This window comes from Schistocerca serialis, chromosome 1, assembly GCF_023864345.2.
Source record: "Schistocerca serialis cubense isolate TAMUIC-IGC-003099 chromosome 1, iqSchSeri2.2, whole genome shotgun sequence".
NCBI classification, from domain to species: domain Eukaryota; kingdom Metazoa; phylum Arthropoda; class Insecta; order Orthoptera; family Acrididae; genus Schistocerca; species Schistocerca serialis.
Genome location: NC_064638.1, coordinates 812,362,733 through 812,368,541, shown reverse-complemented (window position 1 = coordinate 812,368,541; position 5,809 = coordinate 812,362,733). Strand labels below are relative to the sequence as shown.

General features: G+C 42.8%; 1 non-coding gene across 1 annotated transcript; it reads left to right on the top strand.

Moving 5' to 3' along the window:
- Positions 1-415: 415 nt before the first annotated feature.
- On the top strand, positions 416-488 carry Trnaa-agc (transfer RNA alanine (anticodon AGC)). Its single transcript has one exon. It is a non-coding gene; the product is annotated as a tRNA-Ala (tRNA).
- Positions 489-5,809: the final 5,321 nt, after the last annotated feature.

Sequence of the window (5,809 nt, the reverse complement as noted above, 5' to 3'; positions counted from 1 at the left end):
CTGCGTCGGAATGTGTCATTACAGACTCTAACCCGTTGTTGTTGGAGAGGGCACTCAGCTTAGGTAGTTCGTGCAGCAATGTTGACTGTTATGTAATGGTTAGCATTTCTGCCTAACGAGCAAAAATACCCGCGTTCGAGTCCCGGCCGCAGTACAAATTTTTATTCATTTCGTCTGCATCGGTCATTACCATTGATAATAAAAAGAGAGACTTAAATGTCTCAAGAAACATTTAAGTATAAGATCTATAAGGTCACCAATGGCACAAGGACGACCCATTACGTCCAATGTTGGGGTGCTTGCCAATATCGGAGAGCCTTGGCAGCAGTGACGATATATAAGGAAAAATGAATTGAAATTTGTGTTGGGGAGGGCACTCACCTTGGGTAGTTCGTGCAGCAATGTTGATCATTGTGCTGTGGTAGTGTAATGGTTAGCACTTCTGTCTAGCAAACAAGAAGACCCGAGTTCGAGTCCGGGCCACAGCACGAATTTTAATTCACTTTGTTTGCTTCGATCATTATCGTAAACAATAATTTCAGTTCTCTTATAATTATGTAAGTTGAAGGCGGAGGAGCAGAAAGGAAAGGACAGGGAAAGGAAGGAATTGATGATATCAGCTTCATTAGGACTTTATGCGAAATCAGTGGCGATGAGTCAATATCTGTAATGGATCGGGATTCGATCCCAGGATCGCCTGCTTACTAGCCAGTTGCGTTAATCACTGCTCCACCCAGACACAGTATTAATCACAAACGAGGGAACTATCTCGGCATGCTCCTCGGCCAGCCCACATTCCAACCTAGAGCAGTCTCCTTCCGTGTCCTCCTTGCTTGCTAATTTTAGATTCCCTCTCGTGATCGAACGGAATTGTGCATCTGTGCGTATGTGCATGTGTACTGACGGTTGTGGGTTCATAGGCGTATTAATTACATGAATGTGTGGTGTCCGTTCGTTCGCTCTTTCAGGCATGTCCAAAAAAGCAGACTCCATGTGGAATATATTATGTAAACGGAAGGTGGTGTGTGAGAAAGGAAAGGGAAAGGAAGGAACTGATGACAGCAGCTGCATTGGGATTTTATGTAAAATCAGTTGTGACAAGTGAAAATGTGAGCTGTACTGGAATTCAAACCCAGGATCGCTTATTTAGTAGGCAGTTGCATTAACCACTGCGCCACCCGAACAAAGTGTTGATTGCAAATACGCATACTATCTTGGCCCGCTCCTCAACCGACCTATATTCCAACCTGGTGCCACCACTTATCCGCTGTCCCCGTCCATGGCCTCCGTACTCATAGTGATAAGCCCTGATCTGCTATGAGCCCACAACCATCACTGCAGATGCGCAATTACTTCGACATCCGGCAGGAATTAAAATTAGCCAGCACGGACGACATGGATAGGGTAGCGGCGCTAGGTGGGTATGAGGGTTGGCCAAGGAGCGTGCCACGATAGCCCACACATTTGCGATTAATACTTTTTCTGGGTGGCACAGTGGTTGAAGCAACTGCCTAGTAAATAGATCCCGGTTTCGAATCCTAGTCCGCCACACATTTTCACTCGCCGCTGATGATTCCACACGAAGTCCCGATGCAGCTGAAATCATCAGTTCCTTCCCTTTCCATTCCACGCTCCCCCATCCCTCCACCTTCAATTTACATAATATGTATCACAGCTGATGGTGTCTTTCGGATATGTACGAAAGAACAGACATCATGCATTCATCTCTGTCAGGCCTATATCACTAACGTCGATTTGCAGTAGGGTTTTGGAACATATACTGTATTCGAACATTATGAAGTACCTCGAAGAAAACGATTTATTGATACATAGCACGGTTTCAGAAAATATCGTTCTTGTGAAACACAACTACCTCTTTATAATCATGAAGTAATAAGTGCTATCGACAGGGGATGTCAAATTGATTCCATATATTTAGATGCCCAGAAGGCTTTCGACACCATTCCTCACAAGCGTCTTCTAACCAAACTGAGTGCTTACGGAGTATCGCCTCAGTTGTGCGACTGGATTCGTGATTTCTTGTCAGAAAGGTCACAGTTCGTAGTAATAGACGGAAAGCCATCGAGTAAAACAGAAGTAATATCCGGCGTTCCCCAAGAAAGTGTTGTATGCCCTCTGTTGTTCCTGATCTATATTAACGACATAGCACACAATCTGAGTAGCCGTCTTAGATTGTTTGCAGATGATGCTGTCATTTACCGTCTTGTAGTCATCAGATGATGAAAACGACTTGCAAAATGATTTGAGATATGATATCTGTATAGTGCGAAAAGTGGCAGTTGACCCGAATAAAGAAAAGTGTGAAGTTATTCACGTGAGTACTAAAATAAATCAGCTAAATTTCGATTAAGCGATAAGTCACACAAATCTGAGGGCTGTAAATTCAACTAAATACTTAGGGATTACAATTACAAATAACCTAAATTGGAACGATCACATAGATAATATTGTGGATAGAGCAAACCAAAGACAGCGATTCATTGACAGAACACTTTGAAGGTGCAACATGTCTACGAAAGACACTGCTTACACCACGCTTGTCCGTCCTATTCTGGAGTATTGCTGAGCGGTGTGGGGGTGGGGCTGACGGATGACATCGAAAAAGTACAAAGAATGTCAGCTCGTTTTGTATTATCGCGAAATAGGGGAGATAGTGTCACAGACATGAGACGTGAATTGGAGTGGCAATCATTAAAACAAAGTCGTTTTTCATTGCGACGGGATCTTCTCATGAAATTTCAATCACCAGTTCTCTCCTCCGATTGCGAAAACATTCTGTTAGCACCCACCTACATAGGGAGAAATGATCATCACGATGAAATAAGGGAAATCAGGGCTCGCAAAGAAAAAATTAAGTGCTCGTTTTTCACGCGTGCAGTTCGAGACTGGAACAGTAGAGAGACAGCATGAAAGTGGTTCATTGAACCGTCTGTCATGCACTTCATTGTGAATAGCAGAGTAATCACGTAGATGTATATGTATAATTGCACTATGGCACATTAATTGATTACAAAATACTTCCAAAACTGAGTTGGCGTTTATGAATGGGTAACTGGCAAGGAACCTCTTGAAAGCGATGTCGCAAGTTCAATCTTTAACAGGGCTCATTAGAAAGCGTTGAGTTAAAATTATGACAGGAAAAGATAAGCTGCTAATGACTCACTATGTGCATCAGGAGGGCGACAGAACATGAGTTTGCCGGCCGGAGTGGCCGTGCGGTTCTAGGCGCTACAGTCTGGAACCGAGCGACCGCTACGGTCGCAGGTTCGAATCCTGCCTCGGGCATGGATGTGTGTGATGTCCTTAGGTTAGTTAGGTTTAATTAGTTCTAAGTTCTAGGCGACTGATGACCTCAGAAGTGAAGTCGCATAGTGCTCAGAGCCATTTGAACCATTTTTGAACCAGAACATGAGTTTAGGGGAGGGAAACCTTATATGGGATGTCTGTATTACACTTCACAAAATGGACATCATCGACATTCAAGAAATGTTCGAAAGAAACTATTAAGTTGCGCCATGAACACCGAATGAAAAAAGGCGCGTCACATTGATCATAAAGGTTCGCACCATCAAGATCAAAGGCGAACTCCTTGGGGATTACAAACCGTCATATTGACGTAAAGGGTTGGTGAGAACTGATGGTATGTGATGGCATAAAACCGAATGCGAAGCAGTCTGTCGTGGAGTTTATCGTGAAACTGGTTATCCCTTAAGGCGTACCTGCAGAGAGTGCGATAATATGCTTTATAGGGAAGAAAAAACAAATATCCAGAGGCTGAAATCGTTCAATGGTTCCAAGAGATATGAACTGCAATGTCGTGTACTTTTCAGGAGGGATAGTGTGCTCTAAAGGATTATGATTTTTATACGAAGACCAAGAATCTAGAAAAAGCAAATTATTTTGACCAGCTGTTGGCCAAAAGCAGTGCTCATACAATAGCTGTGGTTCTGTCGCGCACATTTTCCCACTCTTGCTTGCTATGACGTAAATATCCCGTATTGCCCTTGCAAGATCACACACGAGAAACAATCGGAGGGGGCAGAGCACCTCCAACTTCACGCAGCACAGTAAATAACTTTGCAACCAATTTACCATCCAGATTAACAGTCGGCTTAACTGTACACGATGCTTTAAGGTGTTGATGTTACTTGATCTTGATACAGTTCTCTTGGTACCTGTTATTTCCAGGATTCCTTTCATTTATATTTCCTGTTCAAATACTGATTGGTCGAAGTTGAAAACAAGTTCCTTACTGAACGAGGGGATAAGTTTGTTTATCTCACGTACAAATTTAGGGGCCGATTCGGCAGTTTCCAGTGCATAGTCAAGTTGACGCTTTGTTTGAAATTTCGTTATCGTACGTCTTTCAGTTGTGTAGCACTGTCTGAATTTATGCAACCACGCACTGCTTCCCTTGAAATCACTATAATGTATGTCGCGCACATTTTCATGTTCATAACGTAGTAGGTCACTACCATGCACATCATGTAAACTGAGTCGAGCATCCTTGAAACGCGCAAACACCAGTTTTTATCCTCCCTTGAATATCGGTAGTTTTTTCTGTGCACTACACGGATTTATTGCAACGGATTTATAGAAATCTGATCATAATTGTTTTATTACTCTGCAGTCGACCCCTGTTGCCGATAGCAGCCAATGTTGTGGTTGTATGGTAGACAAACGTGGGGCTTCGAATGCCTTTTGGGACCTCACACTCAGTGGTTTCCTTGTGAGGTATAGTTGTTGCATACTGTTCATCACAAAAATTTGGCCGAGCGGTTCTAGGCGCTTCAATCTGGAATCGCTCGACCGCTACGATCGCAGGCTCGAATCCTGCCTCGGGCATGGATGTGTGTGATGTCCTTAGGTTAGTTAGGTTTAAGTAGTTCTAAGTTCTAGGGGACTGATGACCTGAGATGTTACGTCCCATAGTCTCAGAGCCATTTGAACCATTTTTCGAATTTCGTGTAGTAGCTTATTTAACAACGAAGTATCACAATAACTATAACCATTAACGAAATTATAGGCAGTTCCTCATGAAGCTAACGGATGAGGCTACGACATGTGGCAGAATAAATGTTTTTTACCGAATAGTATTTTTAAAATCGTTTGAGAAAGACTGCAGAGCGGCCCACATACGCGCGCGCCTCCTTTTCTGCAATGTAGTGAGTCGGTCCCTATAGCGCCGAAGCAAAGGCTATTTTGTTCATAACAGACGGAAGTGCTCAGAGCAGTAGGGAACAGAAGGGCGGACTCACCAAGCGCTGAGGTCAAAAATGCGTTTCATTGTATGATCTAGTTTTTCTTGTGGGAAGTTAGAAGTTTATCCATTGTCACAGCTGTGAGTCAGCATTATTGGCCAGTGTGCTTCATTACTGAGTGGGACTGCAGAACTCTGATATCGTTCTGGCGAGAAAAGAAATGCTTTTACGTTATGTTGGTCAGGATGCAGAACAGTAAACGACCTAAAGTATCAGAACGAAATTTGTAAATTTCTTTTGGATTTCTCTACAAATTTAGCAGCCTCTATCAAGATTTTGGCATCCTAGACAGCTGCACACATTTGATGGTAACTTCCAGTGGTTTGTGGCAGAAACGGGCCATGTCACTAACAATAGTGTTAAAAGATGATGCTGAAATGAAGCAAATATTGAATCACTCACCTCAGTGATTTAACGCACTTTTTTTTACTACATTTGGGGAATGTTGATTCAAAAGCTGTCTAACAGTGTGTAATGTGAATTTAAGGAATGCCAAACTTGTGTAATACATTTATAAATATACTCAA